This window comes from Gossypium raimondii, chromosome 3 (assembly GCF_025698545.1).
Source record: "Gossypium raimondii isolate GPD5lz chromosome 3, ASM2569854v1, whole genome shotgun sequence".
Taxonomy (NCBI): Eukaryota; Viridiplantae; Streptophyta; class Magnoliopsida; order Malvales; family Malvaceae; genus Gossypium; species Gossypium raimondii.
This window is the reverse complement of record NC_068567.1, coordinates 21,942,101-21,959,947: the sequence shown is the minus strand read 5'-3', so window position 1 is coordinate 21,959,947 and position 17,847 is coordinate 21,942,101.

Below are 17,847 nucleotides of genomic sequence, written 5' to 3'. Positions count from 1 at the left end.
CTGTAGGATTTTCATGAGTACTAATTTTGCTCACAACAATATCACCACGAGCAATAATATCACGAACAAAATGATACCGAACATCAATGTGTTTTGTTCTCTCATGAAACATTTGATCTTTTGTAAAGAAGATGACGCTCTGACTGTCACAAAATACTGTACTAATTTTAAGGTCTTCATTGAGTTCACTAAAGAGTCCCTTCAACCAAATACCTTTTTTACAAGCCTCAGTAATCGCCATGTACTCAGCTTCAGTGGTAGACAAAGAGACTATAGTTTACAAAGTGACTTTTCAACTGATTGCACAACCTCCGATTGTAAAGATATAACCTGTGAGAGATCTTCTTCAATCAAGGTCTCCAGTAAAATCAGCATCAACGTACCCAATGACTCTATCTCTAGTTTTTTCAAACTGTAAGCAAACATCAGTAATACCTCGTAAGTATCTTAAAATCTACTGAATTGCTTTTTAATGTTCTTTACCGGGATTCACTATGTATCTGCTAACTGCATTAACTGCATATGATAAATCTAGACGTGAACAAACCATAGCATACATGAGAGATCCCACTGCACTAGAGTATGGAACATGTGACATGTACTCAATCTCATCGTCTGATTGTGGAGACAAAACCGATGAAAGTCTGAAATGGGCTACTAAAGGAGTACTAACAGGCTTAACACTATGCATATTGAACCTACAAAGAACTTTCTCAATGTACCCCTTCTGACTTAGGTACAATTTACTTGTTTTTCCATCTTTGAAAATCTCTATACCAAGTATCTTCTTTGCTGGTCCCAAATCTTTTATCTCAAATTCTTCACTTAGTTGGGCTTTGACCTTTCTTATCTCTCTTGTATCTTTTGTTACTATCAACACGTCATCAACACAAATGAGTAGATACACAAAAAAACCATCACTGTGTTTCTTAAAGTAAACACAACTGTCAAAACTATTTCTTTTGAAATTATGAGAATTCATAAATGAATCAAACCTTTTGTACCATTGTCTTGGTGACTATTTCAAACCGTAAATGGACTTTTTCAGCAAGCAAACAGAATCCTCTTTTTCTGAGATTGTAAACCCTCTGGTTATTGCCTGTAAATATCTTTCTCAAGTTCTCCATGAAAAAATGAAATTTTTACATCTAACTGCTCAAGCTCCAAATCATGCATGGCTACAATACCAAGCAAAGCTCGAATCAAACTATGCTTCACAACTGAAGAGAACACATATGTGAAGTCTACTCTTGGAATTTGACTGTAACCCTTTGCAACAAGCCTTGCTTTATATTTGAGTTCTTCAACTCTTGGAGTCTTTTCTTTCTTTTTAAACACCCATTTACAATGGACAACCTTTTTACCTTTAGGAAGTTTCACAAGATCCCGTGTTCTGCTTTTGTATAGTGATTTCATCTCCTCTTGCATAGCAAACATCCATTTTTCTGAGTCTTCACAGCTAACCGCCTCAGAATAATTAGATGGCTTTTGGTTTGTATCTATATCTTCAGCCACATTTAAAGCATAAACAACTAAATCAGCCTCGACATACTTCTTTGGAGGTTTAATTTCTCTTCTAGTTCTACTTTTGGCGATAGAGTATTGTGGTAAAGAAGCAACTCTATTCTGATACTCCACATGCTTTTGATTTTCTTTATTGGAAGAGTCTTTAAGAGATAAGTTAGGTAGCATAGCAGTTTCATAAAAAAATAACATCTTTGTTAATCACAATTTTTCTATTTTTAGGACACCATAACTTATACCCTTTTACACCAGCTTTATAACCAAGAAAAACGCATTTAATGGATCTCGGTTCCATTTTCCATTATCAACATGAGCATAAGCAGGACACCCAAATATCTTTAAATCAGAATAGTCAACAGGATTACCGGACCATACCTCTTGTGGAGCTTTTTTCTCAATGACAACGGATAGAGATCAGTTGATCAAAAAACATGCAGTAGAGGCTGCTTTGGCCCAAAACGACTTTGGTAAATTGGCATTAACAACATACATCGAGCCTTCTCCATGATCGTTCTATTCATTCGTTCTGCAACGCCGTTTTGCTGTGGAGTATAACGAACTATCAAGTGTCTCACGATCCCTTCTAACTTGCACAGTTTATTAAACTCATCAGAACAGAACTCTAAGCCATTGTCTGTGCGGAGGTATTTTATTTACTTTCCCGTCTGTTTTTCAATCATAGTTTTTCAAGACTTAAATATGAAAAACACATCATTTTTCTACTTCAGGAAGAACGCCTAAACTTTTCTAGAAAAATCATTAATAAAAGTTAGCATATAATTAGCTCCACCTCTCGAAGGCACTCTGGATGGCCCCCACAAATCAGAATGAATATATTCCAACGTTCCTTTCATGTTATGGATTTCTTTAGTGAATCGAACTCTCTTTTTCTTCCCAAAAACGCAGTGTTCACAGAACTTTAGTTTGCAAATTCATTGCCCATCAAGAAGTCCTCTTTTGATCAATTCTGCCATGCCATTCTCACTCATATGCCCTAAGCGCATATGCCAAAGTTTAGTAATATCATCATCTGACAAGGAAGAGGAAGTGACAGCTGCATCACCAGTAACAATAGAACCCTACAAAACATATAACTTGGTAGTCTTTCTCTGCCCTTTCATCACAACGAGGGAACCTTTGGAAATCTTCCAACCCCATTTTCAGTTGTGTATCTGTACCCTTTTGAATCAAGAGTACTCAATGAAATTAAATTTCTCTTCAATTCTGGAACATGTCGCACGTCATTAAGTGTTCTGACAACTCCGTCAAACATCTTAACTTTAATCGTTCCAATACTTGCAATTTTACACGAAGCATTATTTCTCATAAAAAAATACCTTCATACACTATTTCGTAAGTTGTAAACCAATCTCAATTGGGACTCATGTGGAAGGTGCAGCCCGAATGAAGGATCCACTCCTCGCTCACTTTAGAATTGTTGACAGAAGTGACTAGAAGTTCACCATCACTGTAGTCTTCTACAACTTCAGCCTCACCGAAATTTTCTGGTTATTTTCCCTTTTGGTTTGTATCCTCCCTTTTGATCTTGTTTTGTAGCTTATAGCACTCAGATTTAATGTGCCCTTTCTTCTTGCAGAAGTTACAAGTTTTACCTCTGTTTGAAGACTTCGATCTACCCTTAGATTTACCGTGAGAATTTTGTTCCTGTGTCCTTCCACGATCATCATCAGCATTCCGTTCTTGTCTCCCACAAACGATGAGACTCTCTCCCTTAGAGTCGGGTTTAACCACAAGATGCTTTATCTTATCATACGAGGTTAAAGAATCATAAACCTCATCAATTATGAGAGACTCGCAACTATACAAAATGGAGGCAATGAATAAAGTAGAATCAACCCTAGATCTTCCTTATCATACTGAACCTCCATGGCCTCCAAGTTTGAGAAAATTTCTTTAAACACTGTTAAGTGTTCGTGCACAGACGCACCTTCCTCCAAACGATGAGCATAAAAACGTTGTTTTATATGCAACTTGCTGGTTAGAGTTTTCGACCTACATATTTGTTCCAGCCTCTTCCATAATGCAACGACGGTCTTCTCCTTCATTATATCCTGTAAAACTTCGTTAGAAAAATACAGATGTAATTGAGTTAACGCCTTTCGATCCTTACGCTTTTTATCTTCATCTATTAATGTCGAAGGCATCTTATGTATCCCTAGCAAGGCATCCTCCAGATCCTTCTACGCAAGAACTGCTTGCATCTTAATCTGCCACAACGTAAATTTGGTGTTGCGATCCAACAGCGGAATTTCATACTTCAAAGATGTCATTACCGTGATCGAGATGAACAACTCGGAAGATTGGATACCAATTTGTAAAAATAGAACGCCGGTAAAAATAATATATCGCAAAGAAAAGAGAAATAAAAATAAAGAACACATAGATTTTTACGTGGAAACCCTTTATTTTCTTCTGGCAATTTGGGATTTATTTTCTTCTCTCTAGCGGCGATCAATTTTATATATTTCGTTGTGTTTGAGACTTAGAAATCTTAGAGTAGTCGAGCGGTTAAACTCAATGCTGGAAATGCATGAGGTGTAGGTTTGAATCAATCCACTAGCTTCTAAAATTATGTGAGCGGATAAGGAATTTTGAAAGAATAATGGAGGCACTAGTTCAAACCTTAGGTTTAGAGGGGTATCGTCTTTTTCTTCTTTTGAGATTTTTTTTTCAAAATTTTTGTTTTCAACCTTACCTAATGTAATCTTGTTTAATAGAAAGCTTAAAAAAGTTTAGGCGAAAAATTTAGAAGGAGTTATCGAAAATCAAGTATCATGCTGATAACATGTTATAAAAATAAAGAATAAAGAGAGTAAAGAAAAGAGAAATAGGAGAACAAAATAAAAAATGTATTTTATTCATCAATAAAATTACAATATTTCTCCAAAATCTATATTTATAACAAGAAGAAGTATAAATTATATAAAATTCTACTACTAATGGACATTAGAGTCCTAAAATACATCAAAGTTCTTATCCTAACGGACATTCACTTTATAATAATAAAATATTTATAACATTGTTGTCATTTAGACGAGTAATTTATTAGATCACATTTTCACCTCTTTTTTTTTTTCAATTATGCTTTCCTAATATATTTTCTATCCAATCATACTCCTAGTTCCTATACTCTTTAAACTTTTGAGTCTAATTTTTCCTTTTAATTGTAGGAATTTAGTCTCTTTACTTATTTGATATAAAATTAATGTTCAATTAATAGAGTTCTATTATTGGGTTATGTTAAATTTGAATGTGTTGTTGATTGAATTTTATTTTCTAAATCAAAACTTAGAATATTAAAATGTCATATATTCAAATTTTATGAAAATATACCAACAATATTATTAGACTTTAGTTTTAAATTAGACAAGTAAAAAGATTAAATTTTCAAAATAAAAGTAACAAGACTAAATTAAAAAGTTCAAATAATACAAGGAAATGCACATATTTAAACCTTTTTTCCCTACAAATTGCACTAAACTAACCCTCTTTTGAGTTGAAATGGAAGATTGACATTAATCAATTTATGTTATTCTAATTTGCCCTAAAACCATATAGCCATTTCCCTTCTTTTTTTTAAAAAAAAAAACAAAAGTATTTTCTATATCCATTTTATGGGCTATAGAGGCTATTATTTTCGAAGTTCGTAGTGGCTCCCCAACAATGTTGCCTCCAAAACTTGAATCTAGTTTACTATTCCCTTCTTCCACGCTTTCTCTAGTTTATTCTTCAAGGAAGTAGTAGTAATAGAATCAAGTAGGATAATTTTTTCTTTTTCAAAATTTTAACCCGATTTGATGATAAAGTAACTAGCCCAAGGAACCCAAAAAAACACTACTCTACATAAATAGGTTTGGCCCAAAACACTACTCTACATAAATAGGTTTGGCCCAAATCTTGTTTTAAGATGCAAAAAAAAAAAAAAAAAGAAAGATTGAAAGAGTGTTGTTACGTTGTGGGGTTCTTGAATTTTGTGTTCATTCGGAGAAGAAATCAAATTATGGGAGTGGAAAAGAAGAGGGTTTTGTAGATTGGAAGAATGAGGACAAGAGAAATATACAAGGAAAAGCTAAGGAATGAAAATATTTACCATGATCCAACCATCAACTCTAACTTAAGTTTCGCTCGTTGCCTTCGTTACCTCTCTCTCTTTTAAACCATGATTCCTTCATCTCTATTCTTCATTTTTCTTCTTTTTCTCGAGACTTTGACTATTGAATTATGTTTTTCTTTTATTAATTTGTAGTCCTTTTGCAGGACAAAGTTGAATGGATAATTACTTTAGTTTTACATGATGCCACCATAGTGGTTCATTCCTTTTCTCCCTATTTTGTTTTACTTGTTGGAAGAAACATAAATAATAAACCCCAATGCTCTAATTTGCAAGTTGTGGCTACTTGCATGTATAATTGGCCCTTTTGCTTACTAGAAGTTTTGTGATTTTTTATCATCTTGAAAAGTTATTGACCACATGGTGCATGCGCAAAATATAAACAATTTTACAAAACAATATAAAAGCAATTTTTAATTGCAAGCATACAATGTCGAGTTGTAATATAAAAGTATTTCGAAGATCAAACTCAAGAGATTGTTAATTGATAAATATTATTATTAACTATTACAACATAATTAATAGTCTAATCAATTTATAAACTATTGCTGCATCCAAATATAATATCAAAATAAACTACTACTAAAGTAACAACTAATCAACATAAAACTAACTTTCTACTTTTTGCTAAAAAGATGCAAGCTCTAAAATTAAAAGTCGATTAACTTGCTAATTGTTAATTAAGTTATTGCAATTATTTTTATTGAAATTGTTAAACCAAGCTTTTTGATAAAAGATTTTGATATAACAAATTGAAATATTTTTGAATAAAAGTTAAAATTGAACAAAATTGACAAAATGATTTTTCAATTTGAAATCTAAGATATAAAATTTTGAATATCTATTTTGAATTCTTAGAAAAATTTTATAACAGTTTTAAAATCAAGTTAAAATGATTTTAACTTAGTAAGAAAGTCTTTTATCATTTTATCAAGTCAACATACTTTTCAAACAAGTCAGAATTGCTCCATGCCAAAAAGTATCGATACCTTTTTGGCCAAGTATCGATAATTTTGAAAATATCGATACCCCTTGGAAAATTGATACCAAAATGACATTTTATTTTTCACAAAACCTACAAAGTATTGATACGGTATCGATACATTTTCATAAAGTATCAATAAAAATTATTTTAGTACCGATAGTTAAAATCCAACGGTCACTGAATTTAGCATTTATTACAAAAATTATCGATACTTTTTTATCTGGTATCGATACTCACTGTTGCAGGTGTATTAAATGCTCTGGTTTTCACATCCCCAACGGCTCTATTAATTACCACAACAACCTCAACGGTTAGAAATCAATTAGGGGTATAAATACCAGTTTCTAAAGTTCCTACAAGAACAAGAAAATATTTTCAAGCAAAAATCATCAATCAAACCACCTTTGTACTCAATACTTCCAAAATTCTCTTATACACACTTGTGAGCTCTTATTGTCTTTCTTTTGCTCAAATGTATTCTTGACGATTTGTGCTTAATTTGTAAATATTCTGATCTTGTTAGGATTATTTCTTAGTTTGCTTCTTTGTAATTCTTTGAGAGGGTTTATCTTAAGATTTGGAGTAGAAATCTTAAGAGAGTCGTAAGGTTAAACATTGTCCTCAAAGGTTGAACAAATTAGTGAATTTGGGGAAATCCTTGGTTGTGGAAAGGTAAGGTAATGGAGTAGGCAATTGGAGTCGAACCACTCTAAATCTTTGTGTTCATTGTTTAATATTGTTTCCTTGCTTCCACCAAGTTTTTTTTAAAAGCCAATTCACCCCCAATCTTGGCAAAATTTTTTTAATTAATCGAGCTAAAATAAATAATTATCACTCTTACCTCGGATCACCCTTTCGGCCTCCACCTAATTAAAAGTTACCACCCAAGCACTCTTCTCGGTTTCACTAAGGCAAGCGGTTCTCCTTTCAATCTCTCTGCTCGGCAAAACTATACCAAAATATTACACGGAAAACTCCCTATTTGGTCTCATTTGCCTAAGTGTTCTACTAGAAGCGTCAATTTTAGTATATTGGACAATTTGGTATAATCGAATAAAAAAAAACTAATCGGGTATAGTCAACAACTTAATCGAGCAATCAAATAATTAATCAGAGGAATAAGAATAATATTAGCACATGACCCATTCAAATTCTCAAACACACATTTTATCAAACACTTGATAAACAATATATAAAAATAAGAATAAGGAAATAAATGCTCATATATAAATCGGATAAAGCATATAGGTTCAAGCAATCTCCAGTATAAAGTTCAGCAAAAAGATAAGAAGGATTCGCACCATGAAAATAAAAATCTAAATTAAAAAAAAAAAAGAACACCCTATTCTAACAATAAGAAAAAAAACATAAAAATCATCTACCTTAAGTTTTCTACTCTAGCCTAGCCACCTAAATATTTGACATAAGATGGTATTTGTCCAAACCATTTTTATTTTGAAAAACAGGGTCGACTTTTAAAACGAAAATAGAGTCGCCACCAATCTTTTTTCGAGGTGTGATCGGGTCACCTTGAGATTAATCATTTTAATAAAACATTTTGATTTATTAAAATAATGATTTTGGTCTACAAAATTCGAGAAAACGGGCTCGGGAGTTGGTTACGCACGAGGAATGATTACCACTCTCGTAACGCCCAAAAAATGGTACCTAATTGATTAATTAACGTCCTAATGTCGAAAATTTGAAAAGATTTTAAAATACGATCCTCTTTAAAAACCTGAATAAATCGAATTTGATGTTAAGACCTCCTTGTCCTGAAGTAAAAAGATGTCACATCCAGTAAGTTAGGATACGAGATTTTAACCCTCGAAACTAAACTTGTCTCATGCATTAAAGTTTAAAAAGGATATTCGGTTATTTGTTTAATATCTTAAAGTTGAATGACGAAAAAAGATTGAAAAGTGATTCCCCTTTTTAAAAATTTTTATTGAAATTTATTATTTTCAAAAGATTGGGTCGAATGTCTTGCTTCAATGAGATGAGGAAATTGAAACCCAGTAAGTTAGAGCACGATTTCTCATTGTTCCAGAGACGACATATTGCAAACTTCATTTTCCTTTTTTTACAAAATTGGATCAAAGCGAAGGTTTAATGCAATATTAACAATGATATAAATTCAATTTATTCGAAATGAAAAGAAATGAAATAATCAACTTTTGGCAAATAAATCGGAAATTTTAACTATGATGTAATGTTCAGAATCGAAAAGCAAATGTATGAACATGGAATAATATACATGGGCAGAGTACTAAACAATATAAAGCGTACAAACCCCAAACACACATAATAATTATCGAACTCAAATAATATATAAAATAAACTTAATTCCAAAGAAAAGGTACATAAATAAAACAACATGAAGTAAGTAATAGGCTAAAAATTATTATGCAAATCAATTTAAGGTAAAACAAAGACATGAAATGAATTGAAATAAATCATTTAGTAAATTGTTTAAAACAACTAATAAAACACGATATACAAAAATATTTAAGCAAATAAAGTATGAAGAAAAATTAGAATATACATTATATAGAAAAATAATAAAAATTAAAAAAGTAACGTGTATAATTCAAAATAAATAGTATGTATATGGATGAAGTTTAAAGCAATACATGAATTAAAACAAATAATATATATATGAATGTACAATTTAATACAAATAATATCTACAATTTGAAATGAATTGGATAATTTACAAAATATAATAAATTTGAAATAATAATACATATAAAATTTAAAAATTTTGATGATAATTCTAGAATAATCATACGTGATAAATCCAAAATAATAGTACATAATAAATTTTAAATATTAATGATAAATTTTAAAATAAATATACATGATAAATTTAAAATAATGTTACGATGAATTTAAAATAATGATATTGATAAATTACAAATAATAAAACGTGATAAATCTAAAATAATAATATATAATAAATTATCTTAGATAATATTAATGATAAATTTAATAATAATAAGTTTAAACATTCAAATCTTATGCAATTTAAAATTTAAAAAACATAATAATCAATACTTAAATAAATAAAACACAAGCAAATTAAATCAAACTAGTGAGGATTAAATTGAATTTAAAATGTAATTAAAAGGAAAAATGAGAATAAAACAAAACCGAGGGTCGAATATGGAAAAATAGATAGTATAAAAATAAATTGCAATTGATAATATATGAAAAAAATTTAAAGTAAATAATCAAACAATTTAAAATGGATGATTTATAACACGAGTTTTAAAAATAAACAACATGTGTGACATAATATTAAAAACAAATAAAATATATAATTAATGGAAAAAATAAAGAATGATAAGAATGGTTAAATGAATGAACAATATGTAAATAAGAAAGTTGATGGATAAATAAACGAATAAAAGTAAAAGAATAATTAATGATTAAACAATTAAATGGATAAATAAAAAAGGTTAAAAAAAACGCTTAAGTCAGCCTAACTCTCACAATATGAAGATTCAACGAAATTCCTCCACCAAAATCCAACTCAAATGAAAGCAACTTAAAAAGAAACGAAGATGAACGAAAAACAAAATAAGAACAAGCTACATAAAATAAGTACACAAGAGAGGGAGAAATTTAAGTGAATACTCTTAAGAATTATTATTGCTTCAAACTCCAGTGTTTTACAATGAAGGAAGATGCCTCTATTTATAGTTGAGCCTTCCCAAATCCAACGGTATAGATCAATTACATCAACGGCTAAGATTAAAGGGTATCTACAAATTAAATCTCTAAGATTACAAAGTCTTATCTTCTAAGATTGCATATCTTATCTAAGATTGCATATCATATCAAAGATTGCATATCCTTGAAGATTATGTTTCCATATGTGTCAAGCTTGTAGATGGACCTTCAACCTTTTCAAGTAATGAGTCATTCCGATCGGGCCAAATGATATAATTTTGGACTGGACTTGGACTTTGTTTTATTATTTTGGGTTTATTATTTTTTTGTGAGCCCAGGCTAAATTGACTTATTACAGTATTTATAAGCAAAATCTTAATAAATCCTCAATTACAAAAATATTCTTTTTTATATACTTAAATATGGAAAGTTTGAGCAACGTTGCCTTCAAATTGTCCCTTAAAATTTAGTCTTGTTGAACTCGATGTGACAACATTCATATTTTGATCTCAACCTCTAAGCCTTAAACCTTAGATCTTAGACCTTGAACTATAATACCTTAAAATCTTGAAATTTGAATCCTAAGTTTTGGGCCCTTAACATTGAAACCCTAAAATCATAAAAATTGAAATCTTAAACCATGAACCTTGAGTCTTGAGCTTTGAACCTTGAATTATATTAATTATATTAAGAAATATAATTATTAAATATGTATGTTTAATAATATTAAAAATTATAATATTAGATATAATATTTTAAATAGTTCTAAAAATTAAAAATCATTTTACTATAATAATATTGAGCTTGATTCAAATTAATTTTTGTATAAAAATAAATTACTCATAAAGGAACTCTTTTGTAAAAATGATGTACTCTCCTCAAAAGGAAGTCAAGTTACAAAATATATATATATATATATATATATATATATATATTAACCAAGTTATTTTCCATGAAATAAAATATAGAAAAATGCAAAAAATATTTTTAGAAATCAGTTTTGGTGAAACAAACATACCCTAGGAATGAGAAAGAAGAATAGAAAATTCTTGAGACTTCTTGCAAAATGAGGTAAATATTTCTCTACTTGGTGCAATTAAGCAAATACATCGATATAATAAATTTCTTAAAAAGTAGAAAAAGTTGGAATGAAATTATAAGCATAAGAGAAGATCCAAATTTGTTCGCTATCCTTATAAAATAATTATTCATATTTGAATATTGAATAATTAAAACGCATGTATGATATTTTAATTAATTGATAGGTCGTGCAAGCAATGGATTGGTCTTTCCCACCAATTTTTATGTACTTGCATGAAAGATGATTTTTTTTCTTAAAATTGATAATGCACGATGGTACACTTACTTAAAAATTTGATAGTAATACTAAATTTAATATTTTATGATGTCATGAAAAAACCCAATGTTGTGCATATTGTTGATGCTATTTGTAATACCGAAATTTTACCCGGCCTACAAATACAAGGCCCAAATTGAAATAAAACAAAGGCCCAAATCCGGTGGCCCAAAATAGTGACAGAAACCCTAGGGTTTTCTAATCTTCAGCCGCCGCAATCATCTCCACGCGATCTTCACCTGCAAGGAACAAACGCAAAAAAGGAAACAAAATCAGAGATTTGCAAAATCAAATCAATAAGAACAAATTTATTTCTTTATATTTTTCTCATTATGGCTATAAGAGTCATTGAATATACTGTAAAAGGGGGGGAGACCGAAAGAAAAACTAAATACAAATACAAAATTTTCTTTTTGACAGAAAAGGTGTTTTTTTTCTCTCTGTTTTACCTTGTTGATTATCGTTCTTTTATTTTTCATTTATATATATATTATTTTTTTATTTTCTCTATTTATTTATTTATTTATTTATTTTTGCCTAAATAAAAAGAAGAAAAGTAAGAGAAAACTTACCTTTTCGTCGGAATTGCCGAGTTGGTGCCCTCTCCGTCGCGATTGGAGATCGAGGCATCGATGGAGGCCATGGGAATGGCTTGAACGGCGGCGGTATATGAACATGAAACCCTAGCAGAGGGATTCTCTGCTATTTAGTTTCAAAAGGGGGGAAAGAATGAATTTTTAGGGAAAATTTTGGTTTTTATAAGTAAATGAAACGACATCGTTTAGGGGGGTCTCTACGGCTTTAAAACGGCGTCGTTTTGATCCCTATGGCCCTTGACCCGCGCGGTGACCCGACCCGGGGAAGGATCCGCGCGTTTTGGGTATTTTGGTTTATTTCGCATGCAGCCCCTCTTCCTTCCATGCGCTTTACAATTTGGTTTTTTTTTTTTGTCGTTTTATTTTCTTTCACATTTAATCGCATATTTTTCTTTTTGATTCAATTTGGTCTTTGCAAAAGTGTTGCGTTTTGAGGGGAAGGAGTATTCTTTACTTGACCCCCATGAAATCCGCATTTTCGCATTTTGATCCTTTTTTTTCTCATTTGTTTTACAATTTATTTATTTATTTTAATTAGTTTAATATAATTATTAGTATTGTTATTATTATTATTGTTAATATTATCACTGTGATTATTGCTATTAATACTATATTTATCATCATTATTATTATTTCTATATTCATACACGTGCATTTTCTTGATATAATATATATATATATATATATATATATATATATATATATATGCCTTCTTATATAATATATATATTTAAACTTTTATAAATCCCTGTATATATTTTATACATAGGTTTTTTTTTATTTCCTAACTTTTATGTACATATATATATACTTTTATATTCTAGTTTCAATTTTTTTACTTTGATAAATATGTATATACGTATGTTTTTTATATTATTCTTCATTTTTTGTGTTATATTCTTTTAATTAATTAATTTCAATATATGTAATTATTTATATATATATATATATATGTAATTATCTTTTCTTATAATCTATATATATATGTATATAATTATTATTTTTATATATGTACATGTATATATATATATATATATATATATATTAATTAATATTTTCCTATTTTTTATGAATATTTTCATATTTATATGTATATATTTATGTTTTTTAAAATGATTAAATACTCACTTATTTTTTAAAACACACCTATTTTATTATTATTATATATGTACGTATAATTATATATTTTTGTTTATTTTCATAAATATATTATGTATTGTATATATATATATATATATATATATATATATATATATAAATTCTATAACCTAAAATTTATTTGTAAATTATATGTATATTTTAATCTTCATAATTTTCATGTGTATATTATATGTCTTCGATCTTTATTTATTTTGTTTGCTTTCCCCATTCATTGTATAATTCATTTACATTTAATATTTTGCATGTCATGGATTATTGTTTTTATTTCGTTTATTCATTTGTTTATATTATTTTTATGTCATTGATGTATTTATTATTGTTGTATTTATTATTATAGCATTTGTATGTATAATATAACGTTACATCATCTTTTACTCAAATTTAAAAATAGAAAATTTTCAAAATTGAGATAATGCTCATATTTAGGATTTTCAAGGAAATTGAGCTCTAGCGTATTGGGTTCCGATTTTCTTCGTTAAATCTAACAATCGAGCATTTCTCTTTAATCAAAAATAAGACCTCATTATTGGGAATTCAACACGTTGTGTCCTAACGTATTGGATGTGACGCTTTGATTTCTCGAAATGAAGATTTTTTCTAAAAAATAATAAAGGAAATATTCCGAGTTTGGGATTTTAGAGGAATTGTGCCCTAACGTATTGGGCCGCGATTTCTTAAATCTTGAATAAATGGATATTCTTTTAAATTTTTATTACACGAGTATTCTGGCCTAATTCATTTTTGAGGAAATTAGAATGTCGTGCCCTAACGCATTGGGTGTGGCATTTTCTTTCTCTGAAATGATAAGGGTCTTAATACGTAACGTTTAAGAGTTTTATGCTAAGGATTATATTTTTCAAATTTTCGACATTAAGACATTAATTAATTAACTAGGTACCAATTTTGGGCGTTACGAGGGTGCTAATCCTTCCTCGTATGTAACCGACTCCCGGATCCGTTTTTCTAAAAACTCGTAGACCAAAGCCATTTTTCAGGTGATCCAATCACACCTCAATAAAAGATTGGTGGTGACTCTCAATTTTCATTTTTTAAAGTCGACAACCTAAAAATTTTGTTTTTGAAAAAATGGTTTCGACAGCTTGGCGACTCCACTGGGGAACTTAAGAGAGTCGAGTCACAAAGTTGATTAATTCTTGTCTTATAGTCGAGAAAATATTTTTTATAAAAAAACCCATGACATCCTTCATTATCTTCTTGTTTAAATATTGTTTGCATTATACATTCTATGAGCTGAACAATTTTACCCTTTTAAGTAGGAGTGAGAAGCTATGCCTTCGTGAGGTTTTCACCTCCGTGTAGGGTAGTGGATTGCTTCCGGGATACATCCGTACCTATGTCTTCGTGAGATTTTCATCTCCGTGCAGTCATAGGGAAATGTATTCCCCTGAACTAAACTCGGTCCATATGAGCCTATAATGGGTGAAGATCGAGGAATCTGCTAGTTCGGGTACCTTTGCCCTAGAAGCCGAACTTCATATAGTGAACTTTAGGAATCCACCTTAGGTAGAACTATACTAAACCCTAGTAGATATCCTAGTAGGTGTTTTACTCTTTCTTGATTATATTCTATGTTTATATTCGATACTGACTTTTTGTGTTTTATTTTGATTGCATGACATGACATTTCATTTCATCATAAAAAATGAGGTGTTGATTCACGTTCAGTTGCTAAATAGAGAGCTTGCCATAAGGAAATGGGTTTCTTGATAAAGTGGATGACAATATGGTTGTCTGAATATGGTCCAAGAACACGTGATAAGAGAAGGATGATAATTTAATGGAAGACTACACGACTATGGCTCCGTTGCCCAAGGATTCAAGATGACAAAGATTATTTGAGAGCTGCTGAACCTTCTTAAAGAGAAGCCAACGAGCATCACGAAGATGAGTGAGCAATAAGTTACGACCTGGATCAAGCAAAAAGATAGATAGAAGAGACGTTTTTTAAAGAGTTCGTGAGATTTATCTTAATGCTCGAATGAAGAAGAGGATCGAATATCTCCACCTATGAGGGCAAGGCCATATAAATATCCATTTTATGTAAAGAGATTTGTTTTCTAGTAAAGTTTTCTAAATGGAATTGAATCAGAATCAACGTCTCTTTATGCATTCATTTCATGCATTCGCATTACATGATATCATAGCATTAAAATTTTTCAAAAATTCTAATTAATTTAAATCACTGCTCAGTTAATCTGGAAACCAACCAGCCTACTAAACACCGCTACGGTACTCGATCGAAAACTAAGGATATGGATCAAAGGATGGAAAGACTAGAACAATCCCAAAAGGAAATACAGGAGCAGCTTCAAAAGCAAATGAATGAGTAGCAAAAAATGATAGACAAAATGATAGAATCTCAAGGGAGTATGATGGCTTAGTTAACTCAATGGTTCAACAAAGGAACTGATAAAGGAAAAGGCTCTGTGCTCAATATTGAAGAAGGAGACAATGAGGGACCTGTTTATTCCCCAGAACTTACCTCTCAACAAGTGGAGGTATATCCGCGCAAATCCTCCATTACCATCAACCCTCAGGGCGGTGCTGTAACACCAATGAACTTTCAAGCTAGATCAGGCTTTAACTCTGGAGACAACCTTGCTAATCCCGCTATCCCTGACTTCGATGAGACAGTTGAGAAAATGAATGGTGAATTGCCGAAACAGCTCGAAGAAAAGTACAAATGGCTGGAGGAAAAACTTAGAGCGATGGAAAGTACTGAGGGCTACCATGGAATTGACGCTAAAGAATTGAGCTTGGTTCCGGATTTAGTACTCCCTTATAAATTCAAAATGCCTGAGTTTGAGAAGTATAATGGAACTAGTAGCCCCGAAGCTCATGTTACCATGTTTTGTAGGCGAATGACTGGGTATGTTAATAATGACCAACTGCTGATACATTGTTTCCAGGATAGCCTCGCAGGGGCAACATCCAAGTGGTACAATCAATTGAGCCGTACCCAGATTAATTCATGGAGAGATCTAGAACAGACGTTCTTAAAACAGTACAGCCATGTGACTGACATGGTACCTGATAGAATTACTCTGCAGAACATGGAGACAAAGCCTGGTGAAAGTTTCAGGAAATACGCACAGAGATGGAGGGAGGTTACCGTCTAAGTTCAGCCATCTCTTCTAGAAAGAGAGATGACGATGCTTTTCGTTAATACATTGAAGGCCCCATTCATCACACATATGTTAGGGAGTGCAACAAAAATCTTTTCTGACATAATCATGAATGGTGAAATGATTGAAAGCGCCATAAAGAGCGGAAAGATTGATGCTGGAGGAAATAACAGAAGGCAAGCCTCAAAAGAGAAGGAAAATGAGGTGAACAGCGTGAATACGTACGTCAAATCGATTGCTAATCAATAAAGTTCATCAAGACAAGAATTAGGTGTGAAGCCAAGTACTGAAAAGCTCCAGTTCACGCCAATTCCAATGTCGTACAAAGAGCTGTATCAAAGGTTATTCAATGCACATGTTGTTTCTCCTTTACATGTGAATCCTCAACAGCCCCCGTATCCCAAATGGTATGATGCAAGTGCACAATGTGATTATCATGCAGGAATTACGGGGCATTTTATAGAAAACTTCATTACCTTTAAAAAACCGGTTGAAAGGCTTATCAGTATGGGCGTCGTCAAATTTGGCGATTCATCTAGTGCAGAAAATCCGCTACCCAATCACATTTAATAATAGGGGTGAATGGGATGTATGAAGAAATGTTGAGAGGCGTTCACATCAATGCCATTTTTGAAGACAATTTACAAGGGTCCTTGAAGATATTCGCCCTTATCAACTTAGAAGTATTCTAAGTGATTGAACTGCAGAAGAAATTTCTGTAGTTTTTTAGAGCTTATTTAGAGTAATGTTCAGAACAATTTTGTTGTTTTTAGCCTAAAAATGATAAAAATGCCTTTGCGAAATAGGCTCATGTCTGAACGTCATTATTCTAATAAAATACATCTTTGCATTCATTTTTTGAGCCAATATATTTTATTCTTTTTAAATAATTATTCTTTCATTCTTTTGGATTTTCTTCCACATTCATAATTATATTGTACAAATAATCATCCTTAAATTCGTACATTCTTTGTATATTCTTTTGTAGTTACTATAGGTCCCTAGATATCAACGACATGAGTGACGTTGCTACAGACTCAGAATCTCCTTTTGAGCGAGACATGTGTTTAGAGGGATCTCATGACTTTAAAGATGACATAGATTGTAGCCTATTTCCGGACCTATTAAGGATGGTAGAACAAGTCGAGAAACGGATTTTACCCTACAAAGAATCATTGGGATACATGACTTCTCCTTATGTGGGGCATGAAGGTCATTTGGCCAATCTAGCCAAAAGAGTCTGACGATCATCGATTCATCTTTATGGTCGT